At 36.2% G+C, this 21,148-nt stretch overlaps 1 long non-coding RNA gene across 1 annotated transcript; it reads left to right on the top strand.

The window, feature by feature from the left end:
* The first annotated feature begins 937 nt into the window (after nt 1-937).
* On the top strand, nt 938-16,853 carry LOC116174322. The gene is made up of 4 exons (XR_004146083.1): nt 938-1,061; nt 14,514-14,629; nt 14,686-14,910; nt 15,312-16,853. It is a non-coding gene; the product is annotated as an uncharacterized LOC116174322 (long non-coding RNA).
* The last annotated feature ends 4,295 nt before the right edge of the window (nt 16,854-21,148 follow it).

The following is a 21,148-nucleotide window of genomic DNA, read 5'->3' on the forward strand; positions in this document are numbered from 1 at the left end:
ATGTCTGTAACCCTCTTGTAACTCTCTCTGTAACTGACTTGTTCATTTCGAAAAACCTATGGTTAAAATCGACGTAATCTCTGGTCCCAAATAATTTAATGCATTCTTGTACGTTTTTATTTATTTATTGTTTTTATTTTATTTACTTTAAGATAGAAGAAACTATGATAATAAATTTAGGTAAATATTGAAGGGTTTATATTGAAAAGAACGAAGTTAGCCCCTTTTCTCACCAAACTTAAGACCCTTGTGACCCACATCAGAGCTATTAAAATCCTTGAGGTATCATTGCATTATTCGTTTTGAAAATGCTGCCTAATCGATAACATTTTGAGGACCCCATCTCTTTGCTTTCTGCATGTGCACCGGAGCACACTTCCGTCGACACCTTTTAGTTAAACGATAGCAAAAAAAGCTCTAGTCCAGATTTCAACGCCAAATTTAAAATTACGAGACCACAACTGCCAATGATAGAAGATCATCTTTTCTAAATTTTTAGTGCACACAATAAAAAGTGCACTTTTGCGCTCCTTATGTGCCTATCTATCTGTCTGTCTGTATGAGTCACAAAGGCTCCGGAACTGCACCACTTACGGACTTGGTATTGGTGTCATTCGATCAGAAATTAAAAATTATTTCATGTTTGTATTCTAGCTAAGAAGGCATCAAATGTCCATAAGGGCTATTAAAATCGAAAAATCAAATTTGAAAGTGCACTATTCGCCTCTTGCTCAAAAGCGGCTTAACGAATTTATTTAAACTTTCTTAAACATGTGGCGCCGAAATCGTATTATTCACTTCGGAATGACGTCCCCTGTATAATACGTTTTGAAATCTACATTTACTAATCAACTGATGAGTAATCGACTTACGTCGCCGAAAGGCCAGTTTCCGATTATTACGCGTAAAATTGAAGTTATTGTTATCAGTTTGGCCGCGATCGCGTCTCGTTTCGGATGTGTCGATGGGAAAACATTTTAATCTGAACAGTTTCCATAGTGAGTTAAATAGTTGTGCTTACGACTATTGATCTGAGACCGACCATATCCAACCAACAACAGGTAACTTTTTGAAAATTTTGAGAGAAACGCCAAAAGACTTAGTAAGGGCTTCTTTGTCTTAATCTTACTCGATTTGTCATCGGAAATAAAACCAAATTCCAAATTAATAGCCCTAGCAAGTCTTCGACGACTTGCCCTATTCGGTACATAGTTTCAAATAGTCGAATTATTTTTATTGAACTGAAAAAGATGAAATAAGCAGCTCCAGCAAAACTGATAATATGGAAACCGTTCAATGAATCTTTAGGGAATTCGAAAAGTGTATTTTTAAAAGATTGTCTGCAGAATAGTATTCAGAGAACCTTCAGGAGAGTACACAATCTTTCGGAATCTTCATGGAACATTCACGGCATATTTAGAAATTTTGAAAAATGTGAAATGTGAAAAATTAGGGACTCATCTTGAGGTTCATTATCAGAATCACTCAGAAATCACCCAGAAAATGACTTTGAGTGTCATTTCCTTGACTTTTCAAGAACTGCAAACCAAACATCCAGCTCCTTCTCGAACGCTCCGTGTTTCATTCCGTTCCAGACGGTACCTTTGCATCGGTAGCTACGCTGCAAATAATTTGTTGACAATTTCCTTTGTTTTTACTAAACGGGAAATTTCGACCAGAAAACTGTATCATAAAAAATTACTAAAATGCCGTCGACTATCCCTTATGATTCTCTGCTAAACTTTATCTCCTTTAACTCCCCTTGCTTACGTGAAAGATCTCCTTTCCTTTGCTCTGAAAAGTTTCTACAAGTGGGTTTTTCTTTTTTACTGTACAGCTAAATAATAACAGCAAAAGGCCATATAAATGTATACCTACTGACGAAAATTAGAAAATGTTAAGTGCAGTTTAAGAGTGCTTCTCCCTTTTTAAATACATTTTTCATTTGCTAAAGATCTACCTGTCACAGTTTGAGATAATTAAAATTTTACATCTCATTTCTTACCTCTAAATAACTTAATCTGAATTTGAATTGTGGCTAACTTGAATAAGTACGTTTACACTATATATAAACAAACCTCAATTCATGGTTACTTTGGCAAATTATGCAATAAATAACCCTTGAACTTGGTTTCATTCACAGTGAAATTTATGGCATATCTTTGATTCCAATATAAACTTAAATTTGAACTGACACCAAATTCAGGGGATGCTTTGGATTATAAGACACCTTGAAAATACAAAATTTTTCACTTTTTTCGACTCCTTTAAGATCTCTCGCTTAAAATGTTACTAGTAAGAGTACAACGGATCAATATTTTCCTTTGACAAAATCTTAGAGTAAATTTGACAAAATGCATAAATTCGTCTAATCTTTATTTACAATTTTTCTTCGACGTGGATGGTCTTGAACTCTTACTGCTAACATTTTTTACTCGTGAATTGGGGTAGATATCAGATGATTTCTAAAGGGCTGCATACTTAAACCTCTCGACGACTACTTTTTTGGCTGGATTTTGAAGATTGATTGGCTTGCTCTCGATGTTCATTTATTTGCTGATTAATGAAATTTGGTCCAAAAACTGTGTTTTGCATACACATTACGATTTGATTGAACTTTGAGGTAGGCTTTTACTCCAAACTGCCTTGTGCGTTAGCGGCACTAATAATGAACTTTATTAGTATTTGATTTTACAAACAGTTTCCTTTATTGTAATTCCGTGTGTGGCATGAACTAATTACACCTCCCTTTTTTAGTTGAGATCACTGCACAAATACCCTTAAAGTTTTCCAATGAATTTGCTTACGAGCACGTTTGTTTTAGCGAACAAGGTTTTTGGATTTTTAGTGCACAAAATAAAAAATGCACTTTTGCGCACCTTATGTGCGTGTCTATCTGTCTTGTCTGTATGAGTCACAAAAGCTCCGGAACTACTTGGTATTGATGTCATTCGATCAGAAATTAAAAATTGTTTCATGTTTGTATTCTAGCTAAGAAGGCATCAAATGTCCATCAGGGCTATTCAAATCGAAAAATCAAATTTGAAAGTGCACTATTCGCCTCTTGCTCAAAAGCGACTTAACAAATTTATTTAAACTTTCTTGAACATGTGACTCCGAAATCCTATTATTCGGAATTACGTCCTCTGTATAATACGTTTAGAAATATACATTGACTAATCAACTAATGAATCATCGACTTACGTCGCCGAAAGACCAGTTTCGGATTATACCGCGTAAAATTGAAGTTATTGTTATCAGTTTGGCCGCGATCGCGTCTCGTTTCGGATGTGCCGATGTGAAAAAATTTTAATCCGAACAGTTTCCAGAGTGAATTAAAAGATGTTGTGCTTACGGTTATTGATTTGAGACCATATCCAACCAAAAACAGGTAACTTTTTGAAAATTTTGAGAGAAACACCAAAAGACTTAGGAAGGGCTTCTTTGTCTTAATCTTACCCGATTTGTTATCGAAATTAAAAATAAATTCCAAATAGCCCTAGTAGTCTTCAACGACTTGCCCTATTCGGTACATAGTTTCAAATAGTTTAATTATTAAGTGTAAGTTCAATGAAGCCTTAGGGAATCCGTACAGTGTATTTTTAAAAGATTATCTGCAGAATAATTTGAATAGTATCCAGAGACCCTTCAACAGGGTAGACAATCTTTCGCTAATCTTCAATTAATGAATTTTCATGGAACATTCACGTCACATTGAAAAAAATTTGAGAAATCTGCTTAAATATAGAGACATAAACCATATTAGAGAATCATCTGGAAATAACCCTGAAGGGGCAAAATAGTTATCAACTAAGACGCTAAACAGTTACGAATGTTGTCCCTTATGAGGGTCGATCCTCGATGTTAAATCTTCTTCATAACCCGGTGACCTATTTCACAGCAAAATAGTCTCTCGTTGTCAGCAAATGGCAAGACAAGCTAAGGGCGTCGGCACCTGGTGAATTTAACCCAAGGGTACAAAACAGGTACATCGAACAAGAACCGTACGTAACATAAAACGTGTCTGGAACTTGAACCCTAAATGAAATCAAAGGTAACCTATCTTCTTTGATTACATACAATTTACCTACCTCTTATACGAGTATAAGAGGGCTAATCGTAAATGAAGTAGCAATTGTCGATGGAAATTACAGTACAGACCTAAAGGAGGTACACTCTAAATAAATGAAAGGCAACATGGCGGTACTTACGATAAGCGGGTAAAAACGTCCAACTATTACTTCGGAATTCCCAAATTAAGAATTCAATTGCCAAAGATCAATATATTCGAAAGATATAATGCATGGCAATTAGAATTCTTTCATTGATTTTGTTTGAAGGGTTTACAAGCAACCCTCCGAATGCGCATACAAATGTCACCCTTCACAATTTTGAAGTTACGAAATTGCTAAAAAAACTCGGTATTACTTTTTACTTTGTATCTGTTTGGAGGAGTATTATAACTTTTGTAGTTCATAAATAATTTTGTTTCTTTGTTTGATTTTGTTTAAAGGGCGTAGAAGACACGCTTTAATTGCACATATAAAACTCACCCCTCGCGAATTACGAATCTTTTGTCTTGAGAGAAGCGTAGGTCTCTGTTGTAGTTCATTAAATATTTTGTTATTTTAAAGGATGTACAGGTAATCCTCCGTTTACGCATATACAAAAAAAATGGAGCCCCTTACGCGAAATTATGGGTATATTACAAGGTGTTTCGCTATTTTTGCCTTCCTTTCTACTTTGAAGTTGTAGATCTTATTTAGACTTACTATAAATAAGAACGTTGAGTAAGCGCACTAACTTTAACTACCTACATGCTACATCTACATACCTTTACAGTGACATGCATTTGTTGAAAATAGTATTGCAACAACCGCCCTTCGCTAAAACGCACATTAAGTGTGCACTTAAGAAAATATTAATGTCATAAAATAATCTCCCGCATAACAAACCTAAATCCCACCGTACACGTTTAGTCTCCTACTAAGTACTCAACAAGTGTGGCCCTGTCACTGCTTTTTTTACTACCGTTTATTACAGTCATTTACTACATTAATAAAGGTTTAATGCTTCGCACATTAACGTTACCCTCAAACAAACAAAGACAAATCCGAGAGTAAAATACGATTGAAACGGATGTAAGCCAAAATTTATTCTATATACTAAAGCATTTCCGTTTTGCTGTGATACAAACACCTTAATGCGGTGGTGCTGTCATATATTCCATTTTTATCATATGCTTAACATGTGTGTTAGGCCACTTGCCACTGTAGAGGTAGCTTAAAATTATCAATCCGCTACAGCTGCTGTATTAAACCTAAAAAAATGTCGTACCGCATTTGTCACGGTGGTTTCAAGTGTGACCGCAGAAAGGTTTTGCAATAATTGGAGCGGGCACATTTATATACCGAGCAAGGGATATTCACCCCCTTGCAGAATGCAGGAACCGAAATCATGCCAGGTCAGTGACTTTAAAGGGTTCAGCACAATACACAAACACCTACAGTCGAATTGCCTGTTCAACACAGTTGCAGATTTCATTTTCGGGGTCCTGATAGGGAAAACTTGTTAATCCGTAGAAATATTGGGAAACGGATTTCGCACTGTGGATCTTGTGGGTTTCCAAGGAACGTTGATTTTTTGATATTTTAAAAAATAAGCTTCTTAGAAATGCTCTGGTCTTTTAAGTCAAAAAAACGCAAAGTAGTAATTTTATACCCCTGGGAGTTGTAGGTATTGTAAATACTCAATACAGTAAAAAATAACGGTATTTGTGTCAATATAAAATAGACAACCATTTTCAGAGATCAATAATAAAAAAAATAAATAAAATAAAGGGGCGTCTTTACCTAACTACAAAGGAAATCGGACAAAGCTTCACAAAAATTGATTTCTGTACGTAACTACCTTTCACAGCTACACTAATACATTTAGTCCGACGTTACATTCCATAAAAGATAATTTGGTTGCAGTTCAAAAAACATTTTTCGGGACATCATCTTAGTCAAATTTGCAAGTATTATGTTGCAACAAAAATAAGTAGCATGGTGCTAAATCTGGGCTGTAGGGCGGATGAAGTAATTCTGTAAAGCCACGGTTTGCCATTGTTAGCACTCTGAAGAAGCTTAGGTACATGATTCATAACAGAAGTTGTACCAAAGCAAACATAAATAAAATCGTTTCCTTTGTAAATCAATGTACGTTAGATAGTAATGTAGAGGTAGATATTGAAGACTTAAATGTGAGCAAGGAGTTATTGAAAAACTTGTATGACACTTTCAATGAATGAATTAGAGAATAAAATCGTTTGTGTAGAATGTAGATGATTCTGCAGCAGATTCAGATTACGTTTTTGATTATGTACCAAAACTGTAATAAAAATACAAAAATTACAAAGGCGATTAAGTGTTTTCAGCTGCCGACACAATAAAAGATAATCCTCAGTTCGTTGAAAGGGTGTCCAATGCAGGAAGGAACGTAAAATTATATTAATTTTATGTAATATTTAGTGCACTTATTCAAAGCGATAGTTCCTTAACAAATATTCAAAAATTGTGTTATTCAAATCAAAAAGTCAGTCCCTTTATAGTGTAACTTAGCCGTTGGTGATGGTTTTGCTATTTTTGGTAGAATTTTAAAGTGAGACATGCCTCTTCAAAGACACTGAAAATTTTTATAGTGAAGTTTCATACCTAACATATAAAAACGGTTTATGATTTTTAATATTTCACGCATATTTTACACATTTCCATAAGAAATACATTTTTTGGTGGAATTTTTGATTTCTAGTCACAGTTCTCGATCACTTTACATAAGTGATTCAACTATTCATTATAGGATTTTGCTCTAAAATGTATATTTAGGTAGGTAACTGTACTCGTAGTCAATATTGTTACCTATTTATTTCAGAACAGTTGATGAGGTCTTTTGAATTGATTGTTCACGAAACTTCTTTAATAACATAATCGGGAACTTTAGAATTATTTATGCTTTTTTTCCGAATTTCCACTTCAAAATCTATATTATGCCGCTCCTCCAAAAATAACTATACCTAACCTATAAAACTATGTATATATTAAAGCTTAGGGTGAGTGAAATTTGGTTCAGATGACTGAGTAATGATTGTTCCATGCTTTGTAACATTATTTCAGGATAAGGACCCTTAAAATTCAACCCCTATTATGATTTAAAAAAGGTATTTACCCCGAGATTTGCCCTCAAAAAATTAATAATTTATCACAGCGTTTTAATTTTCAAATCTTATTGGTTAAAATATTAGTAATTTAATTTTGTACTTTTTCAAACCTTAAAAACCACCCTTTATTGCAAAGCTTAAAAACTGTTTTAGTAGATAAAAATAGAAAAAAATACGTACAATTAGGTACATACACATATTCAGATTTTAACCGGATGCAATGAACCATCCTTTAAAAGCATCATCATGCCCTAATTTGTTAATTTCTGGAAAAAAAGTTTGGGATTGTTTTTTAATCACTTTATTTTTGAAGCTAGAAACTACATTAAAAACCATTTTGTAGCCTTCTGCAAAAGATATGAGGCTATTTACCTACACTAAATCCTTTTAAAACTTTTAGTTTCAAAAGGGTCGAGCATAAAGGGCATAAACAAGATAGTGTTCGTATATAAGTACATGTTTATATCTCACTTAATTTTTGTCGTACAGAAAATTCCTTTTGGAATTAAAAAAGCATTATTTTTTTCGTATGTACTTCCAGTTGATTTGGAGTTATGTATGTGGAAGAGAAGCATATTTTTCACAAAATTGAAGAAATTCGTTTTTCATTTTTAGATCAAATTAAGTATTCTTAACTGGTCAAACTTCTAGAATGTAGTATTAATACAAAATTAAGATAACTGAAAAAGGGTAACGACTACTTTTAATTAGGGTTGTAATTAGGGGTGTGTTTTCGCTGAAAAGCGTAGGGATCGATCTTATTTTCATCATAACTCGCTCAATTTTTATGATAAATACTTTTTCTAAAAAAGAAAGGTTTTTTTTAAAATACTTAATATAAGGGTTTCTCAAAAAATGCACAGTTTTCTCGTTATTTGACTTTGAAACTCTGTAATTTTTGGTTGGACCTCGTAATTTTGTATGTTGCCATTTGACGAATGAGACCTAACATTTACCAATCCATATCTCGGTTCGTATTGGTCATACAGCAATCATTAAAAGTACATTAGCTAGCTTAGGGATTCAGTGGAAATTCATTCCCGCATATTCGTCTGTATTTGGGGGGATAAAGTCATCATTTAAAGCGAGTAGTAGGAAATGAAATGTTTACTTAGGAACAACTGAATACGGTTGTGATACAAATGCAAATCGAAGGGATCTTAACTCGGCCATTGTGTCTTACGGGCCAGATGGAATTGGATAGATTACAGGCCATTAAAGTATGGTTGTAAAAAGATACCTATTGGGGCTGTGGTCACCCAAACACAAAAAAACTAACCAAACGCATGTTAATCAATTATAAATCACAACCTATATATTTTCTTTAATTTTAGTAAGAAATAGTGCGGGGAAATTTAATAAGTGCGCGTTTAGAAATCTTCACCACTACTGGAAAACTATTTAACATCTGTTACCAAAGTGTAACTATTACCAAATTTATTCGTTATAATGTGTACCTATTTATATTTTTTAACGAGTAATGCTCAGGGTAATGCTACTGCATGTTTTTTCAATTTTTTAGGGCTCTTTTCAGGTTAATATCATTGTTATTCGTTTCTTTTTATTGTTCTAGTATGCTGTTTTAGCGACGTGCAAACATTCTTTTGAAATTGAAGTTTCGTACAGCCATCATTGACTATAAATGGCGAGCGTTGTGGACCATGAAATTGTCAGTGCAGTTTTTGTTCTCCATGAGTTCGGTCGTTTTGTTTTAAGAATCTTCTTCAAGCGGTTAATCCTCCTTCCGTCAACCTCACCATGAATCGTGGTCCCTTTTGCCATGTAGTCAATAAGCAAAACGTTCTCAAAGTCCCAAGAAATGGTCGCCATCAATTTTCCTGCCGATGACTGCTTCTTGCTAAATACACAAGGAACAAGGTATTTTCAATCATTTTTATCGAAAGGCACCGTTTGAGTGCGAATTTAGAGAAACGGATGAAAGCTTTATTGACAAACGAAATCATCAACAGTTATTGCAAGATACTTAAACTGAAAAAAATAGTAAACGTAAACCTTCGGAAAACAGCAAAATTGCAGAACGCTTCCCTAATGTGGAGTGGGTACTCTTTGCTTGCGCGTACGTGGACCCTATCGGTACCGAGAATTAGGATTTTATTAAAATTCGAAAACTAAACACCTTTGCTCTACAATTGCATCTATACGAATAAAGTAAATCAACAAAGCACTAGATGTACATTTTCTGAAGTAATAATCCTTCACTTTTAAAGCAAATGCCACTATTTATGATTTTTTTACTATGGAGCAACCCTTTTTGCTTCTAGCATATACCTTTTCGTTCTTTTTCTATTTGACTAAAATGTGAAGTAAGTGCCAAAGAAAAAATAACTGCAAATATTCAACTTTCAACTAGTAAATGCTTTGATTTTTGCCAGTTTTTACTTATAAATACGGTCTATAATATAATCGTACATACAAGAAAGTGCATTGAATTTCCCATGCAATTTCTAGTACAAAAAACCATACGTGAAAATGTACCTTTAGTCTCAAAATGAAATGGCCCTGTAGATTACGCTTGTAGAATTCCATGTAAATGAAACGGTGTTGAGAAAAAGTCAATCGAAACATTACAAAAAATTGAGAGTAGGGTGAGTCCAAAATATGAGGCATAGTTCTGTACCATCAAAAAATTTAAATTTATATTGTCACTGATTTTCTAGTGAATAATTATTTCCGGAAATGATCCTTCTTCAATCTCAGATTTTTAATCGTAACTTTTCTATGTGATTCTTTACTGATGATGGCGGTTTCTACCATTGATTCTTTTATTCGTCCATATAGAAATCTAAATTTTAAATAAATCCGTGTATTGCTAAAATCTAGGAAGATCAGGAAGGGAAATAAAAAAGTTCATTAACCATTACGCCTGAAAGGAAAGGAGAAAAGCATTAACAAACATTATATACATCCTGTGGTCGGTGCAATAAGGCAGGAACCACACACAACACGTGCTCCTGGTTTGTTCTTGTTCGCTTCCGTCGAAAGCTCATTCCAGCACATCTTTTTATGCGTTCGCGTTTTCATTAACTACATACACTCACTTCGTCCATATGCAAATCTGTTTATAGCCCGTAAGTATGAATGAAGTTGTACGCGTGTAAAGAAGGCGAGTTTTTATTGCCAATTCATTTTTTCTGGGAACGTTATTTATTTAAAAAAAAAAGACGAATTTTCCGGTTATTTTTAAGATTCTTACGGAAACTTTCTGCTAAGCTACAGGTTTATTTATTTTAAAAATGCAGCTGCTGGCCTGTTTGAAATCGTAGTTGGTTTACGGAAACGGTATATAGTTATTGAATTAAAAGGTGCAGTGGTGGTGCCAGAAATAGACGCTCACCACCGCGACGCGTCCCTGGCTTTCTATAGGCGACAATGAACTCGTGACTTTAATACGCTTTAAGTATGTCGAAACATTTTGGAATTCAGACGTTTCTCAATCGACTTCGGATTACGCCAAATTTTACACAAAAAAATTAGAGTTAGTTGGAGTAGTAATTGCCACCTTTGAGAAATCTTCACCATATACTAAATATAAAGGTGCACTGTGCAAGAAAAGGTAAATACTTAAATAGCAGGGCGTTGCAGACTCTTGCAGGCAGTTGTTCCATCTATATTTAGCATAGGTACTTTCTTATGTTTCATATAAGGCGTTGGATAAGCCAAACAATTGGTTCTAATTGATAGGTAATTATAGGTAGCTTGGAACACACCATGGAATGACATCTTTGAGGTGGTATCCTACTAGGTCTGAATGTAGGTATACGCTTTTTCCTCACTCCCTTAAAATTTTTCACAATAACTTGTGCTTGTGGAATAGTGTTCCTCTTTTCCTTTCTCCCGCCAGCCATACAAAGACGCTTTTCCTATACTTTAACAAGAATTGCTTCAAAAGCAGTAACCATAGCAAATCTTCCAATTGAATAATTGCAAAACCCTAGTAAGCCGAAAGTATCCGTGTTTGAAATATGCATACACCACCTGGTAAGTGTATATTTTTAGCATGGAAATAAACCACAGCGTCAAATTGGTGGTGAATGAAAATACGTAGGTATGTCTGGAAAATTCGCTACCATGAGAATCATCACTGAGGTGGTATCCATAAAGGTGCACTAGGTCTGAATGTAGGTATACGCTTTTTCCTCACTCCCTTAAAATTTTTCACAATAACTTGTGCTTGTGGAATAGTGTTCCTCTTTTCCTTTCTCCCGCCAGCCATACAAAGACGCTTTTCCTATACTTTAACAAGAATTGCTTCAAAAGCAGTAACCATAGCAAATCTTCCAATTGAATAATTGCAAAACCCTAGTAAGCCGAAAGTATCCGTGTTTGAAATATGCATACACCACCTGGTAAGTGTATATTTTTAGCATGGAAATAAACCACAGCGTCAAATTGGTGGTGAATGAAAATACGTAGGTATGTCTGGAAAATTCGCTATTTCATTAATTGCAATGGCCAACAGAGAACAACTCAATGTTGATCCCTGTGGAACACCATTTTCTAGCACATTTTCGTCTGAACAAATATCACCAATCCTAACGACGAATTTTCGGTTATCCATAAAGGATTGCACAAATTTGGGTAGCTTCCCTTTCAGTTCATATTTGAACATTTTTTCCAGGACCCGTGCCTCCAAGTCATGTCGTATGCATCCGATATATCGAAAAATACCTGCCACCAGATGTTCCCTAACATCGAAAGCCTTTAATATTTTATTACTCAACCGAACTGGTTGTATGGTCAGTAGTGGACCTTCCTTTTCGGAATCCCGCTTGGTACGATGCCATTATTCCGTTTCCTTCCAGAAACTCCTGGAGTCTCTCGTTAACCATACGTTCTAGCAGTTTTCCTACACAGGAGGTCAGACTTATTGGTCGATAGTGTTTTGCAAGCATCGTGTCTTTACCCGGTTTTAAGATAGGAACAATTATGGATTTTCTCCATTCTGTAGGGTAAGTACACTTTTGCCAGCAAGAGTTGTAATAATCAGGGGACTGGGTAACTGCGGGCCAGGTGGAATTGCATAGGTTACGGGCCATTAAAGTATTAGTGTAGTAGGCGGGGGGGGGGGGGGGGGGGTTAGCGTCTCTTATCCTTTCTCGAAAATAAATTACCATACAGTTTTTTTTAAATTGCAGCTGATAATTAAAAGTAACAAAATATACAATCCACACGAGGTGCGTCGCCTATCATTGTATTTCAGCACCTTCATGCTACGACAAAAAATGATAAATTCATTGTAAAACACTTCAATTAAAACAGAATTTTTTAACAACCTAACATCAACCCCAATTAGAGAAACATGTTAATAATTTATTAATAGTGCAAGAAACTAAATACAGCACATACTTATAAATTTCCAACGGGCCATTATGACGTACAGGCCAGGTGGCAATCGCCCCCCGCCCCCCCGGGCCAGTGCGCCCCTGGTTATACACTGCCTTTTTTTGAGCCCCGAAAAAAAAATTGTCTCAGATCGACCCGGAAAAAAAATTTTCTTATAGAATGTGGCCTGTAAAATCCATAATTTCAAACAGTTCCAAGATTGGGCTACTAGTTCAAAAGTTACAGCCCTTTGAATTTTTTTTCGAATTTGGTTTCTAGTCTATAACTTTTGATTGAGAAGTCTGATCGAAAAAGTACGAATTGTTTTGGATTCTACGCACCAAAGTTAATAAGAAAAAGTGTTTTCCCGAGAAATTTTGGTGCAGTCGATTTTTGGTAAAAAAGGAAGGTTATACACTGCCTTTTTTTTGAGCCCCGAAAAAAAAATTGTCTCAGATCGACCCGGAAAAAAAATTTTCTTATAGAATGTGGCCTGTAGAAACCACAATTTCAAACAGTTCCAAGATTGGGCTACTAGTTCAAAAGTTACAGCCCTTTGAATTTTCTTTCGAAATTGGTTTTCTAGTCTATAACTTTTGATTGAGAAGTCTGATCGAAAAAGTACGAATTGTTTTGGATTCTACGCACCAAAATTAATAAGAAAAAGTGTTTTCCCGAGAAATTTTGGTGTATTCGAATTTTGGTAAAAAAGGAAGGTTATACACAGGGGCGGACTGGGTACTTACGGGCCATTAAGCCATTAAAGTATTAGTGTAGTAATGAAGGTGCCGGGGGGGGAGGGGGGTAGCTCTGAGGTGCACCACAAAAACATTTTAAAGTACGCTATCCTTATCTTCTTCATTTTTGTTTCTTCCTCTAATATACAATTAGGTGTACCTTTTGTTTACCCCTAATACGCATCCATTATTTATACTTAAACTGTATTCCCAAATCACGTTTACCCGGTTTTAAGATAGGAACAATTATTTAATTATTTCTTTCGTTTCAGGATTCAAGTGTGGAAGCATCTCATTATGGATATTATCATATCCGGGTTCACAGGGCTTGGTCTTTCGGAGGGCAACTTCTAGTTCTTCTAGTGAAAACGGTAATTTATAATCTAGCCTTTCGTCTGCGTCAAAGTTAGGCAACTCTCTCTCCTCTTCGGACTTTACACCGGATTATGCTCTTGGACGAGTAACCTCAATTATTTTGGTTATGTGCTAAACCTCGACAGTTCCACTGTATGATTTTGAGTTTGAATTTTGTTTTGAGTTTAAACGATCAGCATAGGTGTATGCTCTTAAAGATAGGATTAAGAGAGACAACAATGGAATAAATATCATTAACAAATAACAAATCATAGTGTATAAGGGACGACTACAAACAGAATAACAATTAATTTTTGAATAAGACAGACATACATATTTATCACAGTTTACTTCGTAACAATTCCACCTTATAATACATTTGTAGGTCTCGAACTTATAGATGTTTAACAGATTAAAATGCTCTAAATATAAATAAATAAATATTATATAAGTTAAAAGACACATACAAGATATAGGGATATCACAGATTCAGTAATTCAATACAAATTGTACCTAGGTAAATTATCACAGTAGAATATATCACACGAGTGTCAACACTACAGAGAGATTTTCCTAGGTTTCCCCTAGGGCCATCCTTTTTTCTTTTGTTGAAGATATTGTTTTCTCTCTAATATTGGCGAAGATGGAGTCGTCTCGCTTCCGCTTATCAACAGGCTCCGCGATTGTCAAATGGGAGTGCTGGGAAAGGTTGTCCATCCTCCCAGGTTTCGATCGGCTACTTGTTTCTCTTTCAGCACTTACATACGGTAATTCTATCGGAGGCGGAAATATGTTTTGTTTCGGCATCGATTGTTTAACATATTCAACTAAGGTAGAGGTCAGCTCTTGAATTTCGTCTTTAACTATTTCTCTGGTTTCAGATACCAGGTTGGGTTGGTTATCAGTGCTTAAGCGTGTAGTAGCATTTGAGTACGAGACGATTGAGGTAACAGCGGTTCCAAGCCTTCGTTTTGCTTCCGGATAAGACACCTTACTGGTAACCTTTATCTCTTGAATTTGTAGCTCTCTTTTATATATTTCGCATGTTTGCAGGATGTGTACCGTTGCAATTGAGGCATACGACTGGATCGTCACATGGAGAACCCGGATGTACGGATTTTCCACAGACGCATACTTGTTCCTTCTCACATTTTAGCGTTGTGTGTCCAAAACGTTGACATTTGTAACATCTCATTGGTTGAGGAACATAATTATGGTCTCACTTTCAAGGTATAAAAAGCCGCATTAATTACCCTGGCAAGTTGGGTGGCATTGAACGTAAGTATAAGATTGGGAGTATCAATGAAGGTACCTCCAACTTTGGTCCTAATTCTCTTCACCGCGACAACACTTTCTCCACTCAGTTCTTCCCATATTTCATCTTCACTACAGCTCATTAGATCCCGGATCTCCTTTACTTAAGTTTAGCGTATCATGAGGTTTCAGTGGAACTTCCAAATTACACATCCTTTTAATTTCCAGTAATCGTTTTGATTGTTTATTCGATACCGTTTTTATAAATAATAAACCCCTAACTTTCTTCATCCCTTCCACTTTCCCAATTAAGCCAAACAAAGCCTTATGAATCATAAAAGGACTAATTTTGGAGAAATCTCCCTCCTTTTTCTCAACAAGCAAGAACCGGGGATAGTTATCCTCCTTTTCATTACCTGTTACAGGGGGCAGGGGAAAAAACCACACTCTTCATCCATGCCAGAAGTTTGTACTTGCGTTGGGGCCTGGTCATCCACCCACAACGCCGAGCAGCCGCTTGATAAAGGTCGGGTGAGGCCTGCCCGCTTCGTCTCTCTCCCGACCGGCACTGGGGATCGTCCGAACCCCTGCGCCGTAACGTTTGTAATAGAAAGGCCCGAATTCATTAGCGTTTCTTAAAATCGTCCATCTTTGAAAGCTCCTTAAGGATATTACAAATTTTTAGAATCCTCTTAGAGCTCGCCGTAGAAATCTTGGAAAAAAATTTGAATTTTTAAGTAACTTGCAAGTTCTTTAGAAAAAATGATTTATTACCTGACCAACAGTTAACCAATAACAACGTGGCCTACATACTGCAAGGCTCTCATTTCTTATTTCTGAAAGTAAATGTCAAAAACTTGATTTTTTCATTATACACACTACCACCAGATACTTTTGCATACATTGACAACAAAAGTAATTTAGGTGGCCACGTTTTCTGTGAAATACTCCTAAATTAATTTATTTAAATTAAATTATTTCGGTTTAAACATCGAAAATAATGATGGGATATCCTGTATAGAATATTTCAATTTATTTAAGTAAATCTGGGTTTTATTTATGAAATAAGCAGAGTTGGTTCGTTTTATTTGAATTTGTGTCTCAGTGTTTAAATCCTTGCTATGGAAAATTTACAGGGCCCAATCAAAATATGACAATTTTAGTATTAAGGTTTGAAAAGCGACACTAGCCCTCAGAGACGGTCTTACTAAGTCCCATTCGCATTTTTTTATCAAAATATATGACTGTTGCGAGCCTAAGGTAACACCTACGAAATTGACTAAAATCACCGATCGTCGTCTGTTTGCTAATTAGTTCGCGCGAGTTTGTGAATATAGAGCAGTGTATTTTTACGAAGTGTACATTAGCAGAAGAAAAAACCACGGAGGTGAATAGAGAAGATGGTGGAGTAGGTAGTCCTTTTGGATAACCGCTCCGCAGTGACTGTCCATGTGTCCTACAGGAAAGATACACAAGAAACGAAGACCGCCTTCGGAATGAGGTGAGTGATAACGTATTTTGGGGGAAAAGGACCGTTTTTTGGGAAGTACGGTCAGAAAACTCCTTGAGCACAGAAAAGTGTGCACAATCAACAAAACAACGGTTGAAGCAATCATTTCGAAGGGTATTTTCACTGATTTTGAGGGCAAGAATAGCGTCACGGCAAACAAATTCGTTTTTGGTCGCGGCATGCATTAGGAGGCCAAGAAAAGATCATAGAAAACGAATTGTGGAGGCAGAAGCAAAAATAGTCAGGGGGCATGACTTCGCGCGCATTTCGACACTCTCGACCACTCGACGAACTGTTTCCAGATCATTGCGCGATTTCCTGGATATCGTTACCAAGCCCGACAAGCAAGCTCCAATTTTGCTACATTTAAGCGCCTATTTGTATCAGCAAGGGGTTGCCGTCTTCTGATAGGTCCACTGCAGAGGTCTGGGGTCCATGATCTTGTAGCACTTCATTGGAACGGAACAGTTTGTGGTAAATATATATAAGCGTTTACATGCTTTTATATCACAGATAGTACTTCTTTAACCTACGTCAATTACTTTAGTATGCAGTTAATGTTGATGTGCCTAGCTTGTTTTAACTATCTTGCGTTTTGTTCTCCAGTATTCTACATATTTCGTATTAGTTTCATGTTATTCTTGAAATATCCTTCCTTTTGGTGATCATTTTAATCTGTTAACAGGTCAACAAGTTGGCCGCCAGCAGGAACGAAAGAGGTCGTTGTGAATTGTCCTATAATGAACATCTTGGGCCGCCAGCAGAAAAGGAGGTCGTTTGTGAATTCTGTTCTAAAATCAGCAGCGTCGGTAGATTATCAGGTGAGCTGCAGTGTTTTTATTTGTTTATTAATTTGATGAATTACTTATTTCTTCTATTTTACAAAATGTGTAATTGTAGAACGCTGTGTCGCAAATTCCTGCGGGAATTTATTTTATTATTTTGTTCATTTTTGTTTGGGGCACGTCACTGCGCCAATGCTAAATAAACCATTTCCTTGGACATCGCTCGAAATGCTGCGAAATTGTAGGCGTGTCTGTAGGCGCGTTTTTGAATGCACGTACATAAATGCGTACAATAACGTCAATCTGTAGGGCGCTTAAGATCCGGTCTTTTGCGACAAGGAGTTTTGTCAGGCGAAAATTAATTAACACACGTGTTTTGTCGCAGTTAAGAAATAGGTATTTCGAGGAATTGTGCGTTATTTTAGCATTATTAGTTTGACCTGTGCTTTTTAGTTTAGCACCAAGCAACAGTTTACTTATTATCTGCACCAACGGTTAAAACTAACAATTTATTTGCACGAAACTGCAAAGTATGCACCAGCAGTGCCACGAATCTCCGGTAAAGGTTTTTGCCCTTTCGAAAAGCAAGATGATTTCTTTTATTTTCTTGATACAAAACTGACACCGTGTAATTAAAGGGATTCCTCTATTCGTGTTTTGACACTGAACGTTTCAAAATTAAATTTCCCTAAAAAAAAGGTACCACATTATAGCTATTTAAGGTGCAACGTACATTATAATGCCATTCACTTGTGCTGTGCTCCTCTACAGAAATAAAAAACAAAACTTCCGGTATGATTAAGTGAAAGGAATTTCGAGTGGGTTCTACGCCCTTAAAGATTTATTGGGTAAAACAATCCAGATGTACGAAATTTGAGTATTTAATTTTGTTTGACTCGCAAATTTGGTTAGTACACAAGAACAGAAGTCGGGAATGGGATTAAGGAATTAAGGTGTTATAAAAAGTGTCTGGAGCACGTGGTGATCTGTTTTCAGACGGGCCGTAGACACGTGTCGGAAAACAGGAAGGGGTCCTCGTTCCCCTTTAAACATCCTTTCTCCTCCCACACATCTTGAGGAAGTGCAGCAGCTTTGTATATTATGGCAGCCAACTAAATCCGTACAGATTTTTTCATCTGCCCGCTTTTGATATCTACTTTTCGAAATTAGTCGCGTACCGCGATCGCCCGAGAGCGAAAAAGCTCACGGATGTTTGTTATTTTAAGCTTGCGGTATTAAGGAGTTAATTCTTCACCTGCTTTTACACACATCAGTAGCGTAAAAATGCGCAATTGGAAACCGGAGGCATTAAAATTAAACGTTGGTACACTACACCCTCGACTCCTCGCGCTTGCTATCGTTTTATGCCACACGCCAATATCGTAAAATCACACACGTGCTATACCGATTTGCAGACATAACACAGGCTGCACCGACTTTTACCTCAATCTCCCCATGCAATATTTTACCCAATTAATTGTTTACTATTTCTGTTTCTTATAACCTCCGAAACAATGTCAGTTATACCGTAAGTGTTTTACTTTGCAAATCGAGCCATTCCGTCTTTTTTCCTTCCACTATCCAGGTTACTTGGAATTGTTTTTTAAACTCTGGCAACTAACTCACTTTCTTTCATTTAAAGTAACAAAGTATCGGCAAGGTATCCATGTCAACAAATTCGCTCCCAAAATATTCACCCCTAAGCAAGCGGATTGAGAGTATGCATTGCCGCGGGAGCTTTAAATTACAACTTTGCTACTATGTATTGATTGCCAATTTACTTTGTTTTGCTTAAAAAATGAAAATTGGGATAGTGTCACAAAAAAAACATACCCTTTAAAAATTAATTGCTCCGGTAACTAGCTCAGTCGGTTCGATTTTTATTTTTTACTTGTCTTGATGCGTGGGTTTGCTCCAGGGACCTTCCACAGCTGAAATAATTACTACAAAAAAATGGAATCTTAGTAATTTGCACTGTCCATTTCAATAACACCGACAGAAATAGTGAACTATTGATTGAGACGATTTGGAATCTACGAAGCTAAATTAATCGGGGTAGTCGTTTTTCGGGGAAAATGCCAAGGCTCCTTCCCTATATTTTGGGTTGGAAAAATGAATTTACTGAAATCGACCGGGAAAAATCGTTTCCTTGTAGATTTGAACTGCCAACAATGTGAAGATTGGGTCATTAGATCAAAAGTAACAGCCCCTTGAATTTTTTTTCGAAATTGGTTTTTACCTAAGTATAACTTTGAGTTCAGAGGTCCAATCGACAAAATACGGGACGTTTTGGAACCTACGAAGCTAAATTAATTGGAGTAGTCGTTTTTCGGGGAAAATGCAAAGGCTCCCTTCCCTATATTTCCGGTCGGAAAAATGAATTTACTGAAATCGACCGGGAAAAATCGTTTCCTTGTAGATTTGAACTGCCAACAATGTGAAGATTGGGTCATTAGATCAAAAGTAACAGCCCCTTGAATTTTTTTTCGAAATTGGTTTTTACCTAAGTATAACTTTGAGTTCAGAGGTCCAATCGACAAAATACGGGACGTTTTGGAACCTACGAAGCTAAATTAATTGGAGTAGTCGTTTTTCGGGGAAAATGCAAAGGCTCCCTTCCCTATATTTCCGGTCGGAAAAATGAATTTACTGAAATCGACCGGGGAAAATCATTTTCTTATAGATTTGAACTGCCAACAATGTGAAGATTGGGCCATTAGATCAAAAGTAACAGCCNTGGGGTAGTCGATTTTCGCTGAAAAGCAAGGCTATACACTTGCCTATTTTTTGGGTCGGAAAAATGAATTGTCTGAAATCGACCTGGAAAAAACCTTTTGTTATAGATTTTGGCCTGTAGAATCCATAACTTCAAACAGTTTGAGGACTGGGCTACTAGAGCAACTGTTACAGCCCCTTGAATTTTTTTCGAAATTTTTTTTTGCCTTTAACTTTTGATTCAGATGTCCAATCGACAAAATACGAGACGTTTTGGAATCTACGAAGCTAAATTAATTAGAGGTAGTCGTTTTCGGGAGAAAATGCAAAGGCTCCTCCCTATACTTTGGGTCGGAAAATGAATTTACTGAATCGGACAGCAGGAAAAATCATTTTCTTCATAGATGTGAACTTTCCCACATGCATGAAGATATGGGCCATTAGATTCAAAAGTAAGCAGCCTTGAATTTTTTTTTCGAAAATTGGTTTTTACCTAAGTAAACTTTGAGTTCAGAGGTCCAATCGACCAAAATTACGAGACGTTTTTGGAATATTACGAGCTGAAATAATTTGGGGCCAGTCGTTTTGGCGGGGGAAAATTGTACAAGGCTTCCTCACCTCATTATTTTGGGTCGGAAAAATGAATTTACTGAAATCGACCGGGGAAAATCATTTTCTTATAGATTTGAACTGCCCACAATGTGAACATTGGGCCATTAGATCAAAAGTAACAGCCTCTTGAAATTTTTTTCGAAATTGGTTTTTTGCCTAAGTATAACTTTGAATTCAGAGGTCCAATCGACAAAATACGAGACGTTTTAGCATCTACGAGGCTAAATTAATAGGAAAACGTGTTTTCCCAAACATTTTTGGGGTAGTCGATTTTCGGTCTAAATGCAAAGACTATACACTTGCCTATATTTTGAATTTTATGAGATCGACCGAGGAAAAAACATTTTCTTATAGAATTTGGTTGTAGAATCCATAACTGCTATAACAGTTTGAAGATTGGGCCATTAAATCAAAAGTAACAGCCCCTTGCATTTTTTTTCGAAATTGGAGTTTTGTTTATAACTTTTAATGCAGAGGTCCAATCGACAAAATACGAGACGTTTTGGAATCTACGAGGCTAAATTAATAGGAAAAATTTGCTATAGGTACATTTGCCTGTGCTTTGGGTCGGAAAATGAATTTTCTAGATCGACCAGGAAATATTTTCTTATAGATTTGGACCTGTAGAATTAACTGTTTG

This window comes from Photinus pyralis, unplaced genomic scaffold (genome assembly GCF_008802855.1).
Source record: "Photinus pyralis isolate 1611_PpyrPB1 unplaced genomic scaffold, Ppyr1.3 Ppyr1.4_LG6, whole genome shotgun sequence".
NCBI classification, from domain to species: Eukaryota; Metazoa; Arthropoda; class Insecta; order Coleoptera; family Lampyridae; genus Photinus; species Photinus pyralis.